This window comes from Pan paniscus, chromosome 19 (genome assembly GCF_029289425.2).
Source record: "Pan paniscus chromosome 19, NHGRI_mPanPan1-v2.0_pri, whole genome shotgun sequence".
Taxonomy (NCBI): Eukaryota; Metazoa; Chordata; class Mammalia; order Primates; family Hominidae; genus Pan; species Pan paniscus.
The window spans coordinates 93,922,379-93,949,139 of NC_073268.2; the positions used below are offsets into that span (position 1 = coordinate 93,922,379).

The following is a 26,761-nucleotide window of genomic DNA, read 5'->3' on the forward strand; positions in this document are numbered from 1 at the left end:
GGGCTGCTATCACGAAGAACCACAGACTGGGGGTGGCCTCAACATCAGAAATGTATCGTCTCACAGTGCTGGAGGTTAGAAGCTCAAGATCAAGGTGTCAGCAGGTTTGGCTTCTCCTCGGGCCTCTCTCCTTGGCTTGCAGGTGTCTGTCTTCCCACTGTGTCCTCACATGGTCTCTGGGCGCTCACACATCCCTGGTGTCTCTGTGTCCAGATTCTTGTGAGGACACCAGTCGGGTTGGATGAGGAGCCATCCTAACGGCCTCATTTCAACTTAATCACCTTTGAAAGGCCTCATCTCCAAATACTGTACAGTCACATTCTGGGGCACTGGGGGCTTGGGCTTTAGCACATAAATTTCGCCGAGAGAGGACACGATCTGGCCCCCAACGATGTCCCAGCTGACTTGATGAGGGACATGCAGAAGGCAGCTCAAGCCACAGAGTTGGTGGGAGCAGCTCCGGCCAAGAGCCCAAGTGCTCAGAGCTCCCCCCATATATGCTCCTCCACACCTGCTGCTGCACCCAGGGGTGTGAATGACCATACACACACACACACGCACACACGCACACACACACACGCACACACACACGCACACACAAACACACATACAAACACATGCAGACACAAACACATGCACGCACGCGCACACAAACACACGCGCACACAAACACACACGCACACACAAACACATCCACATGCACACAAACACATGTACATGCACACAAACACATGCACACACGTGCATACACACAAACACGCACAGGCACACATGCACACACTCACACAAACATGCACACACACACGTGCACACCATCTGTTTCAGAGATCAAGACTGTTCAGCCTCAGCTCCCTTGCCCTTGCCATCTCCACTGTGTCTCCCTCTCAATCCAACAGCTGCACAGGCCCCCACGAAGGCTCTGATCCAGCATCTGGGGGATGCATGTGACTAACTAATTAACTCTAATGAATTACATGTCCACACGCCTGGTGAAAAGGACGCACACGGAGGATGCATGCTTTCCCGAGTTTGGACCTGGAGAGATTGATAACGACGACCATGCATTTGGAATTCAGAGTTGGGCCTTTGTTTAATATGCATCTTTCTTCTCCAGGCATCAAAGAGATTATTTTTTTTTTTAGAGTAAACAGACTTCAAAACAGGATTTAGTCTCTGAAAGCCTGCACCTGATTTGTCAGTCCTGGCTCAGGCTGCCCCAAGCCTTAATCATTTTGCAGGTGGATGAAAGAGATCTGAGATAGTGACGGGGGGGAGAGGAGGGGAGAGGATGAGTGCGGAGGTGCCAAGCACACTGGCTCTGCTCCTGCAACTGAAGCAGACATCAGGACCCGGTCTGTTTGAGCCAGAAACAAAGGGCACCAAGCAATAAAAATGAGCCCATCTTCTCGTCCCACGCCTCCCACGGCCACGGCCTCACAGGAGCCCCGTCTCCTCGCTGAATACGTCCAAGGATGTGTCCATTTCATCCTGGCTGTTTTAAAAAGCCATCCTGGAAAAGATGCTCACGTGGGTAGCCCTTTGCCTCAGCGTCAGCTGGTTGACTCCACTCAAAGCAGCCCCTTCCTGCACCAGTAGCCCCTCCACCCTGCTCAAACCCGAAACTGGGGTCCCCTTCAAGGTCTCTGTGCCCCTTGCCCCAGGCCAAGCCTGCAGAGTCCAGCCTTGCAGACCAAGCCTGCAAAGCCCATTTTCAAATAATATGTTCTCATTCTCCAGGGGCCCCTGCTCCCCCCATCCCTCCCCAGCCACATGGCTGGACTGAAGCTTGCACCTGTTTTGATATCCAGGGAAGGGTCTAGCCCAGTAGGTCACCTGCCTGATGGCCGCCCCTTAAATGCAGGTGGCATGCCCAGAAAGAATCAACCTGCCTCTGAAACCCTCCCTGGTCCCCACAGAGGGACAGCCACCCCCCTCCCTCCCTGCACCATCACCAAACACAGATCAGAGCCTGTATCTTCTTTCTTGTCCCACTGTGGTCTCAACAGCAAAGCAGTGTCCTGTTACATGACTGGGGGGTGGGGCGAGATGTTCGGGGAGGCCTGGTTCAGTCACACTGGTGGTGCCTATAGTATCCAGCAGCTGCCTGCACCCAGTATGTCTACACCCCCTCAGAAGCCGGGTTTCTGCACTGCCCCGCCTCCCCGCAGCAGAGTGTGGACCCTCAGTGCAAGACAAGCAGTGCCCAGAAGCTGGGTGTGGAGTCAGACAGAGCTGGACTAAACCCCAGCGTCTCCTCTTTGCAACTTTGGGCAACTTCTGAACCATCCTGAGCCTGTTTCCTCTTAGGAAGAATGGAGGTGATCATGGAACCTGCCCTCGGAGTGAGTATGATGTGATAGATGGTGTGAAAATGCCTGGCACAGAGCGGGCACTCGGCACACACTAGCTCCCCTGCTTACTCCTGTGCCCCTCGGCTCCTTGGAAAGAGAAGGCTGCTCAGCGGAGAGAGGAAGGGTGCAGGGAGAGGGGAGGGTGCCAGGAGAAGGGAGGGTGCAGGGAGAGGGGATGGAGGGCCCTACTCCCCATTCAGGCCAAACTGCATTTCACCAATCTCCAGGTTCCCATGTGACCCCCAGCTCCTTGGGGCACCTACGTGCTCCCCTGAATCTCAGCCCCCACTTGCGGGCACTGAGGGAGCTCAGACTGCAGAAACATCCAGGCTGGCTCCAGCCCGGCCATTCTGACCACATACTCGTGCTAATTCTGCCAGAAAGACCAGCCTGTGGTTAGCAAGGGCAGCCATTATGGTTTCCAGAAAATTCCTTTGAGCAAAGAGAAGCTGTTTGCCATTCCTGAGGCCCCTCCAGCCTGTACAAATGTGGCTTTCCAATTAAGCTGGGGCTGCTCCCAGATCTCTATCTGCTTTCCTTCTAAAGTAAGAAAAATCCTAGAGCAGTAGGCACTCCTTTTTATTTTTCTAAATCACTTCCAGTTATTTTTTCTGATGACCCAAGTAGTGCCTTTTCTGTTACCCAGGAACATGGTAGAGGGGCTGATTGGGGTCAGAAGTCCGGGGGACCAAGTTGGGGACCTCATAAGGAGAGACAAGTTTGGGAGAAGGATGGCAAGCTCCTCTCTGGATGGGTTGAGCAAGAGGCACTTTAGAATTCTTGAATCTGCCTCTGGGCAGGAATGTCTGGGAGAGTTGGATGCCCAAGGCTGGCTCTCAGGTGTGGGCTGGAGTGGCAGACTTGGAGTTCCTTGGCACAGATACGACATCACATCATGGGCTTGGATGGGGTCTCTGGGACAGTGTGTGGAGTTGAGAGAGGAAAAGGCCAAGAATGAAACAAGGAAGAGAAAACCTGGAGAACAGAAATCATCAAAGTGTGGCAGGAACACAGAGGGGGACGAGACCAAGACAGAGGGATGCAGTGAAGCCGGGGAGGAGGGGGCTTCAAGAAGGGGCAGGTCAGCTACATCATGTGGCCAGAGAGCTCAGTTCAGATGAGGCCCCAAATGGCCCACTTGATGTGGTACTTGACATGTCAGCAGGCAACCAGGAGAACACAGCAAAAGTGACATTATGCCAGTTCTGGGTCCAGTCTTGAAGACTGGCACATTTCACTTCCTCTTTCTTAAAATGGGCTCTCTTGGGGCCCTCCCTCTCAGACCCAGGCACCCATGCTGTGAGAATCCCAGCCTAGGATACGTGTAGCCTCTCCAGTCAACATCCCTGGTGGAGTGGCCAGCCCAGAGTGAGTCAGCATCAAATGCCAGATGTGAGTGATACATCTTGGGGACTCTGACTTAGTCATGTTTGTTTATGACTGAAGCCCCATCCAGAAGAACCTCCCAGCTGAGCCCAGTCAACTCATAAACTCATGAAATAACAAGATGGTTTGTTTTCACAAGCCAAAAAAAAAATGTGTCATCAGAGATTCCACCAGAACAACTTTAATGGCTTGATGGGGATAGACCCCTAACCAAGAGGGATAAAGCATGAACAAGCATGTGTATTGTGTGCACATAGGCATGTGTGCAGGGAGGAGAGACAGTGTTTAGAAGGGCTTCGTTGAGGAACTTGACTTTGGAAGGACTGCTCATTTCCCTTCACTATTTAAAAGGTCCCATCTTTGCCAGGTCTCAGGCAAATTTCCTACCAGGAAAAGCCCACCCACAGCTTGAGAAAGCGGCTTCATCAAAGATCTTGACCTTGTGATCAAGCAGTCTCAGAGCCTTAGGCAGGGAGCAGCAGCCTCAGGCCCAGTCCCAGCCCTTCTACTTAAATTATTGGGTCTCAGTTGGAAACAGTGGCTCACGACTATAATCCCAGCACTTTGGGAGGCCAAGGCAGGTGGATCGCTTGAGGTCAGGAGTTCAAGTCCAGCCTGGTCAACATGGTGAAACCCTGTCTCTACTAAAAATACAAAAATTAGCCAGGCATGGTGGCACACGCCTGTAATCCCAGCTACTCTGAAGGTTGAGGCATGAGAATCACTTGAACCAGAAAGGTGGAGATTTCAGCAAGCTGAGATCGCACCACTGCACTCCAGCCTGGGTGACAAAGCGAAACTCTGTCTCAAAAAAAAAAAAATTGGGTCTCAATTTCCTCCTCTCCAATGCAGGGTTAATGGCACTTCGCCTGCCAATTTCTCAGGGCCATTGCTGGAAAGAAATAAAATGAAGGATATAAAAACTATCAAGGCAAAGGCTAATGTAAAAGATTCTTCTGATTCCTACTCAAAGGGAGGAGGAGGTTGAGGGAGGAGGAGGTTGAGGTCCAACCAGAAGCTGGCGGCCTCCTGAAGTTTCGACAGCACACTTCTCTAAAAGCAAGCTTAGGAAGATCAAGGCACCCACAGGGCTTTGAATCTCACTAGCAACCTCTGGCAACCCTTCCATTCTGCTCAGATTGACATTGTGCTAAAGAGCCTGCCTTTGGCCCCTTTGAGGGCTTCTTGGATTTGCAGGGAAAGTTAGGGACTGCTTCTGTGACCAAAATCAGAAGCCATTTCTACAGCACCTGCTAGAAGAGCTGGCTTCCCTCTCTGTCTAACATAATCCCATTTTCTGCCTCCAACATCTGTGGCTTGAAATCTGTGCTGCCTTATGACATGGAGGAGAGAGCACCAGAAAGTGAGCCTAAAAAGTCAGAAGTTCAAAAAAGAGAAACAGAAAACATTAGCACCTTTATCCTACTGACCTGCAGGCAGCATCCTGCACCAGGACTGTGAGGAAGCCAAGAGAAGCCGAGAGTAGGCATAAGATGCAAAACAGAGTAAAATAAATAAAAGTCACGCATCGCGTTAGGGAGAGGGTCCACGTGGCCGACCAATGGCAGCAGACAGCCCCTCCTGACGGCTGCAGCTTTAGGGGGCCTTCAGAGTGGTTTCCATGGCACCCGTGCCTTCATAATCCTCACCCAAGCGGCTCTCCTTCAGCTCACCTTGCGTCACCAAGCTGGAGGAGAAATGAAGTAAGTGTGACAAATATGCTGATATCCAGAGAGAAAGAGAAGGTGGGGGAAGGAGGGAGGCAAGCCCAGGGGCTTCCTCCAGGGCAAGTGGCTGGGGTCCCTGCCTGGGGCTCTGAGGGCATTTCTGGGGGACCAGGCCTAACCAAACTCTGATTTAGAAAAATCCAGGGACTCAAATACCCAAACAGTTTGGAGAGAAAGGTGATCTGAGCTCCTGTGTGCAGATGGTCGGGCCTTACACAGCAGGTCCCTGGGAACACAGAACCCTGGGGGACCAGGCTCCATGGCCACCACGGTCAGGTCTTATTGTGCTCACTCCCCTCCAGGCCCCTGGCAGAAAGTTCAGCCTTTATCTCCACGCTGGCATATAAGCTGTGTGGCCTGTATTCGCCGTGTGACCTCGCAAAGCCTGTGCTCATCTCTCTGAAAAGATACTGGGTTGTCCTGAGTATTGAAAATCCTATATTTAGATGTTCCCAGCTCATGCCTAGGACATAGAAGGATTGCAGACAGCTGCAGGTTTTTAATATACCCATTTCGTTGAAGTACAATTCACATGCAATAAAACTCACTAATTTTAAGTATACCATTTGATGGATTTCAACATGTATATGTAGTCATGGAGCCACCACCCAATCGAGATAGAGAATGTTTCTATGATGCAGAAAAGTCCCTCCTGGCCCTCTGCAGTCAATCTTCTCTCCCCATCTTGGCCCCAAGCAACCACTGATGGGTTTTCTGTCCCTAAAGCTCTGCCTTTTCCAGAATGTCATATATACAGAGGCCTCTGTGTCTGGCTTCCTTCACTTCGCACAATGCTTTCAAGGCTCACCCACATTGCTGCATGTACCGGTAGCTCCTTCCTTTTCCCTGCTGGATAGCATTCCATCCTTTGGATTAAACAGAAACTTTCTTGCGTGTGTGTGTGTGTGTGTGTGTGTGTGTGTGTGTGTGTGTATGAGACTGGGTCTTGCTCTGTTGCCCAGACTGGAGTGCAGTGGCCTGATCATAGCTCACTGCAGCCTTGGCCTCCTAGACTCAAGCAATCCTGTTGCATCAGCCTCCCGAGTAGCTGGGACTGCAGGTGTGCACCACCATGCCCAGCTAAATTTTTTTATTTATTGTATTTTATTTCTTGTTGTTTTTTTTTTTTTTTTAGAGGTGGGGTCTCACTATGTTGCCCATGCTGGTCTCAAACTCCTAGGCTAAAGCAATCTTCCTACCTTGGCCTCTCTAAGTGCTGGGATTAAAGCCGTGAGCCACTGCACCCAGTCAATAATAACTTTTTAAATATTTGATTATGTTTAATGATACTTGAAGTCCACCCTGAGTCCTGTTCCCCTTTGTAATACTCTGCTGTTTCTTCTTGGGTTCATCTCAGAGGTATCATCATGGTCACACCTTCCTGGCATGTTCCTGAGCTTTTTTCTTCACGCAGACCCAGTAGTACCTGCTGGTGGGGAGAGGGGTAGGGAAGGGGTGGGGGTCGCCCACCCAACCCAGGCTCACCCCCAATCCCATGTGAAACTGCGCCCACCCGCCATGGCTGCACCCATGGATGTCACCAGTGGGACAACAGTGCAGGCGTGGCCTTGCTGTAGCATGCCTGGTCCACCTAATGCTTTCCCAGCCCCTGCCTGACCTTTGCCAAATCTGTCCTTTCTTTCTCAGCCCTAGAGCCCCACAGAGAAGGTGGCGTGGAAGGTCCCCACAAAAGAATCCAGCCCTTCTCCATCCACTGATTTCTTCTCTTTCATTCATTCAACAAGAAATTATTGACAGGCTTCCTGTGCCAGGCACAGGCCAGGGGCTGGGTGGCGGGCAGAGGGGCAGCCTCCAGGGCCGCAGGGCCCAGCCAGGCCCACCTCCATCACCTCTCCTTCCCCGCCCCAGACTTGTCCCAATAGGCGGGACTGAAACGAAACCTCACCCCTCCAGCATCCTCCAATTTCTTGCTCTTAGTTCAGACCCTGCACAGCAGCAGGCAATTGAAAAGGACTTCCGGATACCCGCTCACACTTTCATCCTTCTTTTCTCTCTCCCTTTTTTCATCTTCTTTTTAAAAATGCTCTTTAATAGTGGGAAAGTTAGCATGAAAAGGAGAGAAAATGAGCCTTGAAAAGAATGTGTCTGATGTGCAGCAATTTGTTCACCTGCGAGAGGTTCTTCCCCTCCTGAACCTCGCTGCTGGGGGGCCCAGCGCTGCCGGGCGGCAGGAGGCGGGGGGCGGCTGGGAAGCTAGAGGAGGCCTCTCTTCTGCCCTTCTGAAAGCAGAGGCAGGAGGTGGGTCAAGGTAAGAGATTGGCCTCATGACAGCAAGTAAAGTCAGGGTCATAGGAGACCAGGGTCACCTGCCATGTCCCTCTGGCATCTGTTGGAGCCACACTAGGGACCTGGAGAATTGTTCACCATAAGGCATTTCCTTTCCTATCTTAAGGCAAGAGCCTGGTGTCCTGTGTGGTGGGGAAAGGGGGCCTAGAGTCAGGGAATGGGGTCCCAGCAGGGCAGGTTCAGGGCCTGGTCACCCCAGGACTCAGACCACCATTTCTTCCTCCTTCCTACTTGGGCTCCAGCCACGTGCCCCACTGACCTCCAGTCAGGTCCCAGCGAAGGATCCTTCCCCGAGGATCCCAGCTGGGCTTAGGGTTTCAAGAAAGCCTCAACCGGCCTCCATCCACTCTGCGCTGGACTGAACCTGCTGCCCCCTCCCCTTACTCAATGAGAAAGCTCAGGACCCACATGCAAGACAGAGCCTGCAAGAGAAGACCCCCGTCGAGCTCCTTTCCTGCAAAGGAGACCATTCTTTGGCTCCTATCATGAGAGGCAGTGAGGCAGGGCCAAAGTGCCCACAGGGCAGGTGCTGCTAGAGCTTGTTTCCCTGGGAAATGACAGAGGGGTGCGACGCCAGCGAGCCTGGAGTCTTGACAGGCTGGACGGCCCAATGATTAGACAGTGGGCTCTGGGCCAGCTGCCCGGGTTCAGATAAAATCAGATCAAATCCATTTGCTGCTTATTAGCTGTGTGGCCAGGACTGGAACCAGACAGAAACTGGGGGTGACTATAGCGGTGCCTCTCTGAGTCATTGTAGAAGTTACCACCCATAATGCTCTTGGGATGGTACTTGGCACACAGTAGGTGCACGGAGAAGGCTGGTGTCCTGAGCTCAGCATCATTATTCAGCCAGACCCTCCCCAGCATAGTAGCGCCCACCCCGCTGGCAGGATAGGAGGATGGAGGATGGGCACTTCCCCCCTCCCCTTCCACCTGGGGCAGGGAGAATCTGCCAGGAGTGCCCCGTCCCTGAGCTCCAGCCTCCCCCACCACCCCCAGTGACAGAGACAGAGCTGGAGCTGGGCTGGGTAGCAAAAGCTGCAGACAGGGGACTGGGCTGATACCTCAGGGTTGCCCCCACACTGCACAACTCTGGGGATGCCATTTACATCAACAGCCCATGGTGGCCCCTGCCCAGGGCCAAGGCACAAGCTCTGGAGGAGACAGGCCAGGGTTCCCTGAGATGCCTTTGCCCACCAAAGGCTGCTTCAAAGGCCCGAAGAATAAGCCTGACAAGGCAGAGACAGAAGCATGGGCTGAGAAGAGCCTGGGAGCCCGATTTGCCGGTGGGCCCAGCCTAGGGGGACATGGGTTTTCCCTTCTCCTGGAGCACAGTGGCCTAGTTTTGTCCTGGAGACTGAAAAGACAGACCCAGAGAAAAGCTTCATGCTGTCCCTCCCTCAAAGCCATCTCACGCCCACACATCTCCGCACCCCTCCCCAGAGGCCAGAGCTGCGGGAACCCCAGTGAGAGTGTGGTTTCCTCTCAGCCTCGCCCCCCAGAGACTTCCGCTCAGCAGCAGCTGCGGCCAGGCCATCTTGAGGTGAGACATCAGCGAGTCCTTGTGAAACCTCCCTGCACGGTGGAGACAGACAGAGACAGGGCACCAGGCTAGGGCCCTTCCAGTGGAGGGGGCAGCAAGTGAGCAGGGGCGGTCAGAGGGGTGGGAATCACAGGGGAGAACAGTGACTAGGGAGAGTGATAGAGAAGTGTGTGCCACTGCTGTGTGCATGTGCAAATGTGCATGTATGCACATATGTATGTGTGTTGCATGCTCAAGTGTGTAGTATGTGTGCAAGTGTGTAGGTGGGTGTGTGCAAATGTGTGAGCAAGCATAGCTGTGTGCAAATGCATAAGTGTGCACTGTATAGGCACAAACGGATGTGTCAGTGTACAAGTGCTGCTTGTGCAAGTTTGTGGCTGTGTGTGCAAATGTATGCGAGTCTGTGCCTGTATGCAAATGGGTGTGTGCAAGTGTGCAGGTGTGTCACACAAGTGCAATGGTGCATTTCTGCAAATGCACATGTGTGCAAGTGTGTGGACATGCGTGCAAATGGGTGCTAGTGCACAGGTGTGTGGGTGTGCAAGTGTATGCAAACGCATATATGTGCACATGTGTTCAATGCATGTGTGTGCAACTGTGCATATGTGTGCAAGTGTGTGTGTGTGAGTGCCCTGGAAAAGAGAGAGGGAGAGGAGGAGGGAAGGAAGAGCAGAAAAATACCTATGGTAAAAGTCAGTACTGCCCAGCAGATGTGTCCAACGGAGAGCACCAAGAGGCAGAAACAGCCTCTCTTTGTTCCTGTCTCAGTAGTGGGCATAGTAGCAGTACAATGACTTGTGCTGCCTGCCTGGCAGATCACACAGGTCACAGATGCCTCCTCGTCACAGGATGTGGTCGCTGCACCCTGTCCTAACTCCAGTCCTTTCCCTCACCTTCACCAGCTAACCCCTTCCCTCCAAACCCCCTCCCCTGATTGCTGTCAAGGTCAGCAGGCCCCGCCCCATCCATGAGCGAGCCAAGGGTAGTATCTGCTCAATGCCGTCACTCCGTTTGGGCCAGCTTCTCCTCGCCCAGGAACAAGGGGATTTCCTGACTGTCTCTTTAGGCAGGGTGACGTAAGCTGTTTTGCTAGTGTAGAGCCAAAGAGCCTTCCAGGCCTTCATTTATCTAGATGTGGAGTCCTTTGGGAATGAGCATAGCAGGCTTGTTCCTCCCCAGCATCTTGGAAGATCTCGGACTAGTGCTCCATGCAGATGACTGGGACCTAAGAAACAGAGCCCTGCAGAAGGACTGGCAAGACCACATGTCCCGGGGTGGCCAGTGTTTCCAGCAGTGACACTTGGGATTGAAACCAACCTTTGCACAGCGAGAGACCCCACAGTACCAGCTGTGCCACTGACTGGGAAGTGCCCAGCCTTGGCCCTAGAGTGGGAAAATGGCCTGGACATGAAATGTGTGGAGATCTGACACCTGTGCTGGCCCCTGCAGCAGAGGCAGAGGTCCAGGCAGGCGGGGACCTGCTTTTCCCAGGGCTCTCCAGGGAGTCCCTGCACAGCCCTCAAGAGCCTGCCCTGCGTTATCATCCTCAAGGTCAAGAAACTTCCTTGGGGGAGTCTCCAGAGACAGGCAGCCTGGCCATGCCCTGGCGGACCCACCCACTCTACTCCAGGACCTCCGGATTTGGTCTGGGAGTCTCGGCACAGGGGAGTCTGCCATCGAACCAGCCACCTGCATCAGAGCCGGGTCCACCTCCTCCGTCCCGCTGTGGCTCTTTGAGCCTCAGTTTCTTCATCTGTAAGGTGGGAGGTGAGGATGACCAATTCAGTGTCTGGTGAAGACAAAATTTATCCCCTTGTCCAGGGCTGGCCTGGAGCGGACCCTCCCCTTCCTCCTCATCTCGGCCCCAGGACAAGCATGGCTTCCCTCCCTAGCCTTCCTCCCTTGGAGCTCCAGGCACTGAGGACTCCTGGCAGATCTCATTCATCTCTCTCTCTCTCCCTCTCTCTCTCTCTCCCTCTTCCTCTCTCTCTCCCTCTCTCCCTCTCTCTCTCTCCCCGCCCCCCCCCCCAGAATGCCACGTAGATATCCCTCTCTCCTGGAAAACTTTCCTGCCCCCAAGCCCTGGTGGGGTGCCTCTCCTAGGGCCTTGCATGTGTCCCAAACTTTCCCTACCTTCCCATCAATCGTGATGAGCTAGAATTACCCGATAATCTACCTGCCTCTCTCTTGGACTACAGTCCCCTTGAGAGTGAGACTGGGTCCAGTAGACTGTTGTCTGCCCAGTGCCCAGCACAGGGTAGATGTCCATGAAATATACATGGACCAGTGACCGACTGAGATTGAGACTTGACTGGAAGCATCTTCCAAATGGCTGCTGGGAGAGCAGCCCATCCGGCACCCCAGCTCATGCCCCATCCCCCACTCCTCCAGCTCCTCTCCTCCCAAGTCCCTGCCATCACAGCCAAGCTCGCGCTCCAAGGCAGCTCTGCCATCATCTGATGCAGACTCGTCAGCTGTTGCCATGGAGACCAGCCAGCAGTGAGCTCTGTGCCCTCCTGCTGCAGGGGCCGAGCAGAGCATGGGGGCACCCTGAAGCGTGCAGAGAGAACCCATCAAGGAGGAGGCGGGGGGAGCGCGTGGCTCTGCATCCAGGCAAACCTGGAGTTGGGCCCCATCTGCCCCTACTCTCCTTCCTACACCTGTGACACCTCAGGCAAGTTGCTTCATCTCCCTGAGCCTCCCGTGAAATGCAGAAGATCCCAGCCACCCACTGTTATTGAAGGATGGGATCGACCCATTAGGGCATGGAGCTGTCTCTGTGTCATTTTGGTGTGCCAACCCCTGCCTTGGCTTTCTGGGGGCTGTTTTGAGTGTTCTCTCCCCTTGAACTTTGTGTCCAACTCTCCCCACCTCAACTCAGATGAGGCTGAAGGAAGGAGAGATTCCATTCCTACAATAACACAAAAAGATTTTCTGTGACATTTGAAAACAAAGAAGAAGCCTACAGGTTTGTTAACCAAATTTTGAACTTGGTCTGGCTCTGAGGGCTACTAATGTGGGGGCCACATTGGTTGCTTCCTGCAGTGAGCTAAGGGCTATGGGCAACTCTGCTCATGAAGAGCTTAAGGTGGCATCTCACTTGCAGGACAGCCTCCAGGTCTCACTGGAGTCGGGGAAAGTGATGGTTGTCCTGTCTCCTTGTTGCTTTAAATGGTAGCTATCTCTGAAGATGGCTGAATGTCCCTGTGCCCACTGGGGACTTTGGGGACAGAAACATGCCAAGATGCTACAACCGGCCCTGGGCACAAAGCCACCTCTCCAGCTTTCCATGCCCAGCATTAGTCCTGGCATGGAGCTGAACACCTGTGTCTGAGGCAGGCCTAGGCCCTGATGCAAAATGTACCACCCACCTCCTTCTGCCAGATGTCAACTTGACCCAGCTGCAAGGCAGAGAAAACTTGGCAGTGTTCCCAAAGGGGACAGGAAATTGTCTCTTTTGTTAAATGAATGGATGGATGGATGGAGGATGGATGGATAGATAGATAGATGGGTGGATGGGTGAAAGGGTGGGCGGGTGGGTGGATGGATGGATGGGTGGATGATTGGATGGATGGGTGGATGGATGGGTGGGTGGGTGGTGAATGGGTGGGTGGGTAGATAACTGGATGGGTGGATGGGTGGTTGAATCGGTGGATGACTAGGTGAAAGAATGGATGAATGGATGGGTGGGTGAAAGAATGGATGGGTGGGTGGATGAATGGATGGGTGGGTGGGTAGGTGGATGGATGGATGGATGGGTGAATGGGTGGATGGATGGGTGGGTGGGTGGGTGGCTAGAAGGAAGGGAGGAAAGGAAGGAATACAAGAGTCATTCTTGGTGTAAAGGCCCACAGAGGTCAGGAGTTCGAGGCCAGCCTGGCCAACACGGTGAAACCCCGTCTCTACTAAAAAGACAAAAAATTAGCCAGGCGTGGTGGTGTGGGCCTGTAATCCCAGCTACTCAGGAGGTTGAGGCAGGAGAATCACTTGTACCTGGGAGGCGGAGGTTGCAGTGAGCCAAGATTGTGCCACTGTACTCCAGCCTGGGTGACAGAGTGAGATTCTGTCTCAAAAATAAATGAAAGAAAAGAAAGAGAGAAAGAAAAGAAAGAAAGGAAAGAAGAAAGAAAGAAAGAGAGAGAGAAAGAAAAGAAAGGAAAGAAGAAAGAAAGAAAGAAAGAAAGAAAGAAAGAAAGAAAGAAAGAGAGAGAGAGAAAGGGAGGGAGGGAGGGAAGGAGGGAGGGAGGGAAGAAAGGGAAGGAAGGAAGGAAGGAAAGAAGGAAGGAGGGAAGGAGAGAGACAGAAAGAGAGAGAGAGAAAGAAAGAGAGAGAAGGAAGGGAGGAAGGAAGGAAGGGAGGAAGGAAGGGAGGGAGGGAGACAGGAAGGAAGGAAGGAAGGAAAGAAGGAAGGAAGGAGAGAGACAGAAAGAGAGAGAGAGAAAGAAAACGAAAGAAAAAGACACAAAGAGAGAGAGAAGGAAGGGAGAAAGGAAAGAAGGAAGGAAGGAAGACAGACAAAGTGAGGAAGATTGCACCAGGATTGCCTCAGATGGGTCTTGCTATGAATAAAATTCAATAATACCAAGAAGAACTTTACAAAAAGAGAGAGAGAGATAAGGTCAAAGAGACTTTTGTGTGCTTCATGAGTGAAGCACACTAAGGAGAAAGGTTCCAGAAAATTTAGAGGAAAAAAAAAAGTGGCTGAACATAAATTTTTGATGAGGATAATAAAAATAAATAATGCCGTAAACTCTTAGAAAACCTGGTGGTTTTCCTTCAAGGGCTTCAGTTAATTCCAGAGTGAGCCGTGAGCTGTGTCCGATTCCATCATTTCACGGAGCAGGACACTGAGCCACGGGCCATTGAGACTTGCCTGTAATGCAGAGCTGGCGAAACACAACAGTGAGGTGTTTATTGGAGAATTTTGAATATGACTAAGTCCTTCTTTACAGAGCTTAGCATTTTCATCGTCTGTTTTAGGATGAGAAAACAGCATCAGCAGCATTCGGCATGATTGACAGGTTGTGTTTGCTCTTTGCTTATACCTCCTAAAAAGTGGACTGTCTTGGAAGTTTTATTGTAGTTCCCCTCGAAGCAGCCGCAGGTGCTCACTGGCTCACTGACAGCGAGGAGGTGATACAATGGGCGCAGTCATTCCTCACTGCCATCGGCGTGTGCGGCTTGGGGAAGCACCACAGCACCAGGCGTGGCTCAGTTGACCAGCTGAAGGTTCCAGATCATGGAGGCAGAGAGGAGAAGCTGGTGACAGAGGGCAAGGCAGGATCTGTGGAGGCTCTTTCTCTGCCACTGTGGAACCCTGAGCCAGCCCCCTGCCTCGGGCCTGTCTATATTCCTACAGAGATGTGGAGAGGTGTTATGTGTAGCTAGATGGGTTCCAACATGTCTCCCAGGGCTGGTATTTGGAAGAAATAATAAAGAGGAAAAAGACATTGCTGATGGATCCCAGTGGATCATGCCTGAGGTTTGGGAGCAGCCCCGGTCTTCCTTATTGAGTTTGTGTGATCTCAGTTTCACCTCCTGTGACCTGCAGCTTCCTCCCACAGAGCTTTGCAAACTGTTTTGGCATTAGGATCCTTCTGGGAAATAGCACCTTACTCAAGACCCCAAAATATGACACAGATTAAAAAGGAGGCATGTCGTTCTGGGTGAGACGTGGGCTGCCCCACCTGACACCCTGCCTGTTCGGGCTCCCATTTCCACCCTCTCCACCCCGAACTCTGAAAACCCCTGTGCAACAGGGAACTGGCTTTGTCTTGTCTCCTCACAGCCTGACAGCCACAACTCTATTATACAGTAAGACCCCCAAGGCTAGGGACTAAGTCCTGTCTTTTTATCTCCAGCTCCTAGCAGCATTCCTAACCCAAGGCAGCCACACAGTGTTTGTTGAGTGAATGAATGACCTGGGAACTAGTCGCTAGAATAATGCTACATAACAGACAACCCCAGAAATCTCAATGACCTGCAGCAACAAAGATCAACATTTTTTCTTCTTGATGGGTACAGATCAGCAGAGGCTGGGCTCCATGTGTAATTTCAAGGCTCATGGCCACACCCAGCATTGACGCGGAGCAGGGAAAAATTCTGCACCCACTCTTGGCGGGGGAGGGCGGGAACGCACTGCAAAGCCACCTGGCGAAATAGGCAAATGTGAAATTCTACACCAGGGAGGGAGGGAAGAATTAGAAACAGGAATCCAATCTGCCACAAACTAGAAAATGGAAACAATAAAAAAGAATGCCTCCCTGGCATGGTAGAGGTTGTTACAGCATCATGTGTTTCAAGCTGCTGGAGGCTACAAAGCCAGGGGTGAGTGGAGCAACCGTGTGCTGTTAATGCCACGTCCCCTCTGCTGCGACCACTGCGCAGTAAGGAGAGCTCATTCTCACAGAGGGGGATGACGTGCCGGACACAGGGGCCCTTGTGCAACAAGGTCCACCCCACAGAGGGATTGAAGCCGTGCGTTCTGCTCTAACGACCGCCCGAGCTGCCCCTCCTCAGAAAATGACCGATTAGGAAGGGAGGCTGGCCTGGCATCTCAAAAGCTGTCAGGATAGAGAAAAATGGGGATATTGCCAGCACTTCAGGCTCAGTGGCGGTATATCTGAGGATGTGAGGGTGTCTGCGTAACTGGCATCAGAATCGAAAGGCCCCGCCTCCCCCATGCACGGGTGTGCGCACACACACTCACACCCTCCCTCCCTCCTGCTCCCCCAAAGGGACTCAATTGAAAGGCGTAAATACACCGTGTCTGCCTACCTGAGGGCTGCTGTGAGTGTCAGATGAGAAGACGCCTGGGGTAGTGGCCCGAGACTGAAGTGCGCTCCACGCCTACCAAGTGCCGCTCAACCCCAATTCTGCTCTCGGGGAGAGAAGAGAACTCCTGCCAGACCCGAGTGTTTTCAGAAGTTTGTCAGTTTAGACTTTCCTTTTTTTCCTTTCCAAAGCTCCGCTCACCCAAGAGAATAATGTAAACATTCATGATGGCGTTTTCATAGTCCCGGAGGCATTGATCATGATTGTGAATCTGAAAAGAGCTGAGTTATTCATGTTTGACAATGCAGTCATGCAGCACTCCACATGTTACAATCTTTAATGGTGAACACTGCTTTTACTTTCCAAGCACTTTCTCATCTGTTGTCTCATAGGGGAGGAGTTATTCTCCCAGTTAGGGCAATCAGAAAACAGGGATCAAGGCCAGGCACGACGGCTCATGCCTGTAATCCCAACACTTTGGGAGGCCGAGGCAGGAGGATCACCTGAAATCAGGAATTTGAGACCAGCCTGGTCAACATGATGAAACCCCATCTCTACTAAAAATACAAAAAAAAAAAAAAAAGATTGGTTATGGTGGCATGCACCTGTAATCCCAGCTACTCAGGAGGCTGAGGCAGGAGAATTGCTTGAACCCAAGAGGGGGAGGTTGCAGTGAGCCGAGATGGCACCACTGCACTCCAGCCTGGGTGACAGAGCAAGACTCTGAGAGAAAGAAAGAAGCAAGAAAGAGAGAGAGAGAGAAAGAAAGAAAGAAAAAAGAAGAAGAAAGAAAGAAAGAAAGGGAAGAGGAAGGGGAAAGTGAAGAGGAAGGGAAGAAAGGGGAAGGAAAGGGAAAGCAGGGGTCAAAAAGGATCAGGCCACTCACCTACTGGGGGATGGTGCATGGAGGAATCAGACTCCACAGCCTGCTGTTCTTCCCCCTAGAACTCTCACCACTGCCAGATCACTGGGCTGTGCACTGCTTCCCTCAAAATGCCTTCAGCTTTCTTTCCCCAACCCCTGAGACTTAAGGATCCCACCTCCCTCCAGAGGCCTGTGTCCCATCCCCATCTGTTCCTCATTTCCCTGGGGTCTTTTTGCATCTCCTTCTCTCCCTCTGCACAGCCACCGTCCTGCCTCCCTATACAAACCCCAAAGTAACCTACTCTCCCCACAGATCCTCCAGACAGACAGACACCCACCTGCTGCCTTGGCGTGGGCTCCCCTGAAAGCAGTGTCTGGGGCTCGAGCTGGTGGGCAGGCATGGATTTGTGTCTGCAGGGGGTTGAACTGTGTTCTCCAAGTGATCGTACCCCCAGCAACTGTAAATGTGACCTTATTCTGGAATAGCATCTTTGCAGATGTAATCAAGTTAAGGCGAGGTCATAGGGTGGGACTTCAGTCCAAAGACTGGCATCCTTAAAATAAAGAGAATTTTTTTTTATTTTTTATTTTTGAGACAGTGTCTCGCTCTGTTGCCCAGGCTGGAGTGCAGTGACTCAATCTCAGCTCACTGAAATCTCCACCTTTCCGGTTCAAGTGATTCTCATGCCTCAGCCTCCCGAGTAGCTGGGATTACAGGCACCTGCCACCACGCCCAGCTAATTTTTGTATTTTTAGTAGAGATGGGGTTTCACCATGTTGGCCAGGCTGGTCTCCAACTCCTGACCTCAGGTGATCCGCCCTCCTCAGCCTCCCAAAGTGCTGGGATTACAGGAGTGAGTCGCCACGTCTGACCAGAAGGGGAAATTTGGACACAGAGACACACGCATGAGACCACCAAGGCAGAGACTGGAGTCTACAAGCCAAGGAACGCTGAGGCCTGCAGGCAAGCGCCGGAAGCAAGAAGAGAGGCGCGGGGTGGCTTCTCCCCTGGAGCCGTCAGAAGGAACCCACCTCGCTGACACCTTGATCTTGGGCTTCTGGCCTCTAGAGCCGTGAGAGGATCCATGCCTGCTGTTCGAAGGCTCTCAGTCTGTGCGAATTTGTTACAACAGCCACAGGAAACCGACACAGTGTCCCTCTCCCTGAGGTGTCTACAGTCCTCAGAAAGAGATGAGGCCAGGGTCACTTGCAGAAAGTCCTTTGGGAAGCATCGTGATTGGAGCAGCTGTGGCCCAGCGGGGAAGGCAGGACTTGGAGCGGGAGAGAGCTCTGTGCCAACCCCAGCTTGTCCCCTCGGTGGGGGCAGGTGCTTAGTGTCCCCCACCAGGGGCTCCTCAACTCTCAAGAGGTGAGTTCAATGCCCATCTCCCAACGTTAATGATAATAATAACAGAGCAGCAGCCCTTGCCAGGCACCCTGCTGTGCATTCGGAGATATGACTTCTCACCCTTCAAGACAGTCTGGCCGTTCCAGGTCAGAGGAACTGGCAGTGAAGAAGCACCCACAAGAGCTGGGACGCGGCAGGCAACCACCATGCTTCCAGCCTCTCCCGATGGGAAGGTGGCGGCGTGCAAGGAGCTCTTGCAGGAATGCTTGTATCAAAGACCCCGAACAGGGCAGCAGAGGCCCAAGGCTGGCTGGAGTGCCAGGTTTCAGGGCTGCGTGCCCCCCGCCCTCCCATCCACTCTCCCCCACCCACCCCCCACAGTTGAGACTCCTCCCTCCTGGGCAAGGGTCTGGTCATCCCCCTGACACCTGGCTTCCTCTGAACTCTGCTCTGAGAGTCACCTTTCATGCATTCGTCATTCACTCGAAAAGCCCACTCTGAGCACCCAGGCTGTGCCCGATGCCATGCTGCAAAACGGAGCCCTGACTTGAAGAGGCAAGCCCAGCACGCCTCCAACAGAGGTCCAGGCCTCGGGGCAGTGGCAGAAACCTGAGGCCATGCTGGCTTCCCCCCAGCTCCCCATCCCCACCTCCTCCCCTGCCACCTCCCAGGGATGCCTGTAAGCCCAGGTTTCTCCAACTGGGGTCCTCAGGAGCTCCGGGTGAGGGGCTCAGGACACACTCATCAGCGCAGCTTGCTGGAGTAATCATTTTACTTAAGCAGATTGGGATGGGAGGAGTAAATGTTGTTGTTGTCATTGTTGTTTTGAGACAGGGTCTTGCTCTGTCTCCCGGGGCTGCAGTGCAATGATGCACTATAGCCTCTAAACCCTGGGCTCAAGCAATCCTCCCACCTCAGCCTCCCAAGTCTTGGGCGCCACCACACTCAGATAACTTTAAAATATTTTGTAGAGATGGAGTCTCCTTATGTTGCCCAGGCTGGTCTCCAACTCCTGGGCTCAAGTGTTCCTCCTGGCCTGGCCTCCCAAAATGCTGGGATTTTAGAGATGAGCCACTGCGCCTGGCCGGTGTTAACTTAAGTAATTTGATTGTTGCACAACCTAAAGCATAATTGTTCTACTGAGACACATAGGACCATATTACAGGGCACAATGTAAAAGTCATGAATTTCTACAACAAGCCTCAGTGGTTCAGAAACTTCTGTTCCCTTCTGCCTGCAATCCCACAGGATCCGCTCTGGCCTGGAGCAAACTCTCATTTTCCCAAGAGAGCAGCGCCCCAGCCTCCCTCCAGGCCCCATTCCAGAATCGCAGCCTCCTCTTGGTCCAGAAGTACTCATCCCGAAGCCTGCTGAAAGGCTGAAGCCTGGAGTCACAGGAGTGGCTCCTGGGCAGCCATGGAAGCCTCCTTCCCTGTGGTGGCGGCAGCAAGGACACCAGCCATTAATCACTCTTCTCTCTGTTTTGTCAGACCCAGCAGCCTCCTGAAGATGCTGCATAAACACATTTAACCTTTAAAGGGTCGGGTGGCAGCCCCAGGGAGGGAAAGCTCAACATCCTCACCCCGGGGGTAAGCCCCCCTCCCTCCTCTGCTCTCAGACTCTCCTGGTCAAGGAAGAGGAGGGAGTTTAAAACAAGAAGGAAGGGCTCTTGGTAACCCTCACTCCACCCGTCAAGCTGACAGAGATCCGGCTACTGAGAATCCAGGGGAGGTTCTCCAAGGAGGACGAGGGTCTAGGAGAGATGTCAGCAGGAGTGGCTGCGCCTGTCTGTCATCACTTCCCCAGGGGCCTCTGCCACTGTGGCCCCTGAGGATGGGGCCTTTCCTGTCCACAGGAGCAAGAAGCAGTGAGGGTCCCAGGCTGGGGGAAGGGGCTCTGCCTGGGGCCTGACACCTGGGGGTCTGCTTGGCTGGAGGGGGGGCCTCCGCCACCCCTTCCCTTTTTCTCCCTCCCACATTCATTCAGCAAAATCAGGAGCCGCTTCCAGGTTCCAGGCACGGAACCTGGGAACCAAGGATGAAAGGAGAAAGAAAAGACAGTGTCTGACCCCAGGGGACTCCTGGTGGGTGCAGGGTGGGGAGCAGGCTTGCGAGACACTATTTCCATAGGATGAATGTAAATTCCAGGTTGGGTAGGAAGGAGGCGCTGTGGAGCCCTGAGAGGGGAACGGAGCTCCAGTGCTGGAAAGGTGGCTGTCAGAGACGGGCAGCTCAGCAAAGGTGACATTTGACCTGGGTCTTACAGTATGAGTAAGAGTTCTCTGAACAGACAGAGGGAACTTGAATGTACTGGCTAGGACCTGGGCGGTGAGGACGTGGAGGCCAAGGCTCAGGTCTCAGCCACCCTGGAGCGTCAGTGAGGCCAGCTCTGAGCACCAAGACCACGCGGTGGATGCAGGGCTCTCATGGTGGATGCGTTACCTGCTGCTGGCAGCTCGCCCCAGGACCCCTCAGCGACAGAGCCCTGCCCACGGCGACACCCTCCCCTGAGGGGCCACGGCCAAAGGCCTGTGCTGGAGAGCAGGGCTGGCCGCCTCAGCCCACTCAGGACAGCTCTGAGGGCTGCCCTGGCCAGGCTCTCCCGCAGCCACTCCAGCGTCCGCCTCCATTGTTCCTCAATAACCATCCTGCAGACTCAGCCTGCTGCCTGGGAAACCAAACCCACAACACACAGAGGGTGACGGTAAAGCTGTAATTTAGAAACCAATGGGCAGTAAACCAGATCAGAAATAAAAGCTCCCCATCAGCTGGAAACCCAAACTCATTCCAATTTCACAACCAAGGCTCACTCCCTCCAAATGCCCACTATGGAGGACCACAGAGATCGAGGCTTCCCGGGGAGCCGTTCGAGATTCTGTCTCCCATGTTCTTGAGGTTCCTAAACCCCTAAACCAGGACACCGCACACCCGGGACGCCCCCGTAGGATAGAGGGGGTTTGTCCTAAAGAAACACTGTCACATCAGACACGGGATTGCCTGGCGTAAAAGAATGCACCGCAGCTTAAGTGACACCGAAGATGCAAAAGCCAGTGTCCCAGGATGCGGAGTAAGGGCACCCAGACACCGATGCTCAGAATATCTCAGAGCCACGCCTGCATCACCCCAGAGATGCTGGAAGCCACAGAGTGCACACAGATGGCTTGCTTACCCACCATGCCTGGCCTGCCCCAGCAAAAGGGGCCGGCTGAGTTTCCGGGGCAGCAGATGAAGAAACCTCAGCTCTCAGAGAGGGAAATCAGAGGTAACAGACAGAACTCACCTCTTCCGCCTCTTCTTCTCTCTGTATCACTGGCTAAGAGGTTCGAGGTGGGAAGCAAATGGGTGGCCTTTGAGTGCTTGAGTTTGTCCATCAATTACACTCTCCCGCTCGAGCCATTGCAACCTGCTTTCCGTAGATATCGTGAACCTCTGGCCGGGCACTGACCTAACACCAGCTTGGAGTGGCTGCTGAATGGCACTTGTTCATTTGTTTGTGGTGAGGAAGCTTAGTTGCCAGGGATTTGTTAAAGAAGACATCGTGGTATGTTGTTCATTAACTCTGACCTGCCTGGCTACCTTTATTTGTAGTGGAGAGAGGGAGGCATTCTGCCCTCTGGATTTCTAACGTGCCAAGCATGTATGACAATGGCTTACAAATGCCAGTCCCTGTGGGGATGGTTTGTTCCCGTGACAATGTGCAGGTGAGCAGGCATTTTCCCCTCTCTCCTCCTCCTCGTCAGACCTCAGGGGGTTAAAGGCTGGGAGCATGAGGAGTCTCAGGGTGGAGGATGGAGGAGGCCTGAACTAGGACCAGGTGGAGACTCGCCCCACAGGTGAGATGGAGGAAGTGACCTGGGCACAGAGTGGGCTTGGAGTATGCAGCACACAGTGGCCCTTGTGGCTGGGGTGAGGCAGGTGTGAGCCCCTCCAGGGACAGCCCTGAGCCAGAGGGTGCTGAAGGGGTCTTACCATACGTGGCCTCAAGTAGCAAGCTGGTCACCTTGAATCCCGAGAGCAATGCCAGGTAGAAGCCTGAGGAGTTGCTGGGGACAAGGCAAAAGGGCTGGGCCTGGGGTTGCAAGGAAGCACAGTGTGGGATAGGACAGGGATAGCAGGCCCCTGAGGCCCTTCGTGTGAGCTGCAGGTGTGGGCAGGGCCAGAAAGGACACACGCAGGAGTGGGCAGGCAAGAGCAATAGAACAACAAGCAGAACCAGGGCAGGGCCCTGGCAATGGGGCCTCAGCCAGGCACTGAGCTTCCAGGCCCATCCATCAGCCCCAATGGGCCAGTCTCCATCCCTGAGGACTCAGGGTCAGGCAGGGCCAACAGAAGGCCAGACAGGGAGAGCAGGAGCCAGGTGACTTCCATTCCAGGGAGCAGCGTTGCGCCAGGAGCAGGAGGGAGGCAGAGCAGGACGGGGCCTCCGCAAGCCTCTCTGGGGTGCAACCCTGGAGCTCAGCTACCTCCACTGCAGCTCAGGTCTCTGAGGCCTGCAGCTCAGCACAGCTTCTTATCTGAGATGCTTCATAAAGGGCCCTTCCTGGGCACCCCTGCCCCTGTGCCCCCTAAACTCCGGGAATGGGGTCTGCCCAGGTGGGCCTGCCCACTAACCTCTGAGAACCCATGCGGACTGGGCGTGGTAGCTCACGCCTGTAATCCCAGCACTTTGGGAGGCTGAGGCAGGAGGATCGCTTGAGCCCAGGAATTTGAAACTAGCCTGGGCAACATGGCAAAAGTCTGTCTCTACTAAAAATACAAAAATTAGCTGGGGGCGCTGAGGTGGGAGGATCACCTGAGCCCGGGAAGTCAAGGCTACAGTGAGCCATGATTATGCCACTGCACTCCAGCCTGGGCGAGAGAGTGAGACACTGTCTCAAAAAACAAAAAGAGAGAACCCATGGGGACTGGCGTGAGCTTCAGGTCGTGTTGTCTGGGTTCAAGATTTCCATCAGGCACTTAGTAGGGGTCCATCTTATAAGCGAACCTGAGCCTCAGTTTCCTCGTATGTAAATGACAAATAACAATTATTAATAGCTACCTCATAAGATTGATGTGATAATTTTATTTTTTGTACTGTTTTTAAATTTTTAAAATTTCTGTGGGTACACGGTAGGTGTACAAATATATAGATATATATATATATTTCTGGGGTACATGAGATGTTTGATACAGGCATGCAATGTGAAATAAGCTCATCATGGAGAGTGGGGTATCCATCCCCTCAAGCATTTATCCTTTGAGTTACAAACAATCCAATGACACTCTTTAAGTTATCTTAAAATGTACAATTAAGTTATTATTGACTCTAGTCACCATATTGTGCTATCGAATAGTAGATCTTATTCTTTTTTTAATTATGTTTTGTACCCTTTAACCATCCCCACCGCCCCTCCAGCTTCCAACTACCCTTCCTACTCTCTGGTAACCATCCTTTCACTCTCTAGGTCCATGAGTTCAATTGTTTTGATCTTTGGTGTGATAACTTTTTTTTTTTTTTTTTGAGATGGAGTCTTGCTCTGTCACCCAGGCTGGAGTGCAGTGTCACCATCTCGGCTCACTGCAACCTCCGCCTCCCAGGTTCAAGCGATCCTCCTGCCTCAGCGTACTGAGTATCTGGCATTACAGGCACGCACCATCACACCTGGCTAATTTTTGTATTTTTAATAGAGATGGGGTTTTGCCGTGTTGGCCAGGCTGGTCTTGAACTCCTGGCCTCAAGTGATCCGCCCACCTCGGCCTCCCAAAGTGCTGAGAATACAGGCCTGAGCCTGTGCGCCCGGTCCTATGATAACTTTTTAAACAATATACTTAAAAGATGCTTAGCACAAGGTCAAACAAACCCTAAATGCTCAAAACACGCTTTTTAAAACTATTATTATTATTATTATTATTACCAGTGACAACTTCAGTCCCCGCCACAGAGGGCTGTAGGGACTACCCCAGTACATTCTTTTTCTCTATATATTTGTCTGATCCTCTGGCAAAGTGACATTTGGAGGTTTAGAGGTGGCCGATGACTCCAGCTTAAAAGAGCTGTGGAAAAAAATAGATGAAGAAACAGGAATCATTCCACCAAGCCCAGAACCTAAAAATAAGCTGGGCGTGGTGGCACGCACCTGTGATCCCAGCTACTCAGGAAACTGAGGCAGGAGAATTGCTTGAACCTGGGAGGTGGAGATTGCAGTGAGCCAAGATTGCACCACTGCACTCCAGCCTGGGCGATGGAGTGAGACCCTGTCTCAAAAAAAAAAAAAAAAAAAAGAAAAAAGAAAATGAAAACTGTTCAGGGCCATCTTCCGATGCTCCCGCTGCCTTTTTTTTTTTTTTTTTTTTTTTGAGATGGAGTTTCGCTCTTGTGGCCCAGGCTGGAGTGCAATGGCACAATCTCAACTCACTGCAGCCTCCACCTCCTGGGTTCAAGTGATTCTCCTGCCTCAGCCTCCCTAGTAGCCGGGATTACAGGTGCCTGCCACCACACCTGGCTAATTTTTTGTATTTTCAGTACAGCCAGCGTTTCGCCATGTTGACCAGGCTGGTCTGGAACTCCTGACCTCATGTGATCCACCCATCTTGGCCTCCCAAAGTGCTGGGATTACAGGCGTGAGCCACCGTGCCCAGACAACTCCTGCTGCCTCTTCACCTCTAATGTTTCCCATCTCATCTCCGAAGAGCAGCCAAGCAGAAGCTTAAAAGAACCGCTCCAGCTCCCCCCTGCTCCCAGGGCCTGCTCAGACCCAGGGGGATGTCATGGCCCGGATCTGTCTGTCTTGTCTACAGGTAGAGGGCGGCTTATCTGTCCCCAGTAGACCCTGTCTGTACCCCTCTCACCCCATGAGACCCTACCTCGGCCTCTCCTTCTCGCTGAGACATCTCCTCCCTCCCTGGTCCTCCACCTTCAGGTCCTCACGGCTGAGAGCCCCTGGCAGCTCCGGGAATTATCGGGCGGCATCCTGACTCCCGCCTTGCTCCTCAGACCCCTCCCCACACCCTGGCCCATTCCGAGTACAAGGGCGACTTGGTTGCCTTCATTATAGACTATAGCACAAAAACACAATAAAATAAAATGAATGTTTTCTCCGCGAAAATCCATTAGATGAGTTACTGTTGTAATTTAATAATGGGATGGGAAACTACAGCAAGTTACCGAAGTATATAATTAAAGTAAATCTATTTTAAAGCCCTTTATTGCTTAGTATTTCTCAGATCCCAGTCTCTCTTTCGCCTCCGCTCCCCTCCCCCCACCACCCCCCTTCCCTTTTTCTGAGCCTGAGGAGGAGGCTGGGTGTCACGGGTTTCTCTGAAATTGTCAGTACCTCGGTGGCAAACACAGCTTCCTGCTCTTTCCAGGAGAGGATCCTATGCCTGGCACCCCTGAGGCCCCAGGCTGGCCTCCCTTTGTCAGAGCAGGGGCAGAATGATGCTGCTACTGACTGATCCAGGACCCACCTCTGCTAGATCCTGGGGAGTGAGGCTTGATTCTTGCCCTAAAAGCAAAGCCGCCAAAACTGGGCAGAGGGTGATGCAGGGGAGTAGGGAGATGTCTGCACTAAGAATCCCCTTCACAAAGGACAGATGCCGCTGAGCCCTGCACCTCAGATTTGCCAATGATCGCCAATTCCAAGACAGCATTGTGGTTAAGACGCAGCAGGAAGCTAAGGCTCAGAGAGGTTTGGAACTTGCCCAGGGTCACACAGCTATAAGTGTCAGAGCTGGAATTGGATCTCAGGCACCTGACACAGGCCCGGCTGCCTCCAAGAAGCTCCCAAGTCTGGATTCCTGTGTGCTGGATGTAAAAGCCAGTGAGCCTGGCCAATTATTGCCCATTTTCAAAGGAGGAAAGAGGAGAGGAAAGCTTGTGGCTATTACCTCCATGGTCATTGTCTGCTTTCTGAAGGAGAGCCCCAGGAGTGGCAGAGTCAAGCCACACCTGCAATCCTGCACACCCCAAATCCTCTCTCAGTTACACCCCAACCCCTCCTTGGTAAACAGATGAATTACCTTCATCAGAAGGGCCAGGGTAGGTCCTTCGGGGGCTCACTGGAAGCCCTAGCACCTGAGATTGACCTGGCCTGCCATAGGGAAGGGGACTCTGCAGCCGGCCAGTTCAGGACAGGAAGGGGCCAGCCAAGCCTCTGGTCACTTGAAGTGAGCTTGATGAAAGAAGTTTTGTGGTTCATTCAAACACACAATGATGCATTCTCCCCCTTCTAGAGCCCCCGGACCGCACTCAGGGATCACTGTGCTACTGGCAGCCACAGAGAACCAAGTGACCCAAATGAAGCCACACGGGCACTTTGAAATCACAGTGAGCTCTTGGCATAACAGAGAAAATTACTCCCAAGGAAGACTCTCCCTGCCCACTGATGGGTTTTCCAGGGAAAGTTGGACCTCTGGAGATCCCAGGCTTCCAGAGAAGCCAGTGTGCCACCCCAGCCCCAGGCATGAGTCCTGTCTCCCTCCTC

General features: G+C 52.8%; 1 long non-coding RNA gene and 1 pseudogene across 1 annotated transcript; both read right to left on the minus strand.

Annotated features, from left to right (window-relative positions):
• Positions 1–3,911: 3,911 nt before the first annotated feature.
• Positions 3,912–21,791, minus strand: LOC117976625 (uncharacterized). The gene is made up of 3 exons (XR_010110586.1): positions 21,580–21,791; positions 16,092–18,124; positions 3,912–5,424 (listed from the first exon to the last, which is right to left on the minus strand). It is a non-coding gene; the product is annotated as an uncharacterized LOC117976625 (long non-coding RNA).
• LOC106634010 (uncharacterized) lies at positions 9,461–11,798 on the minus strand (annotated as a pseudogene).
• Positions 21,792–26,761: the final 4,970 nt, after the last annotated feature.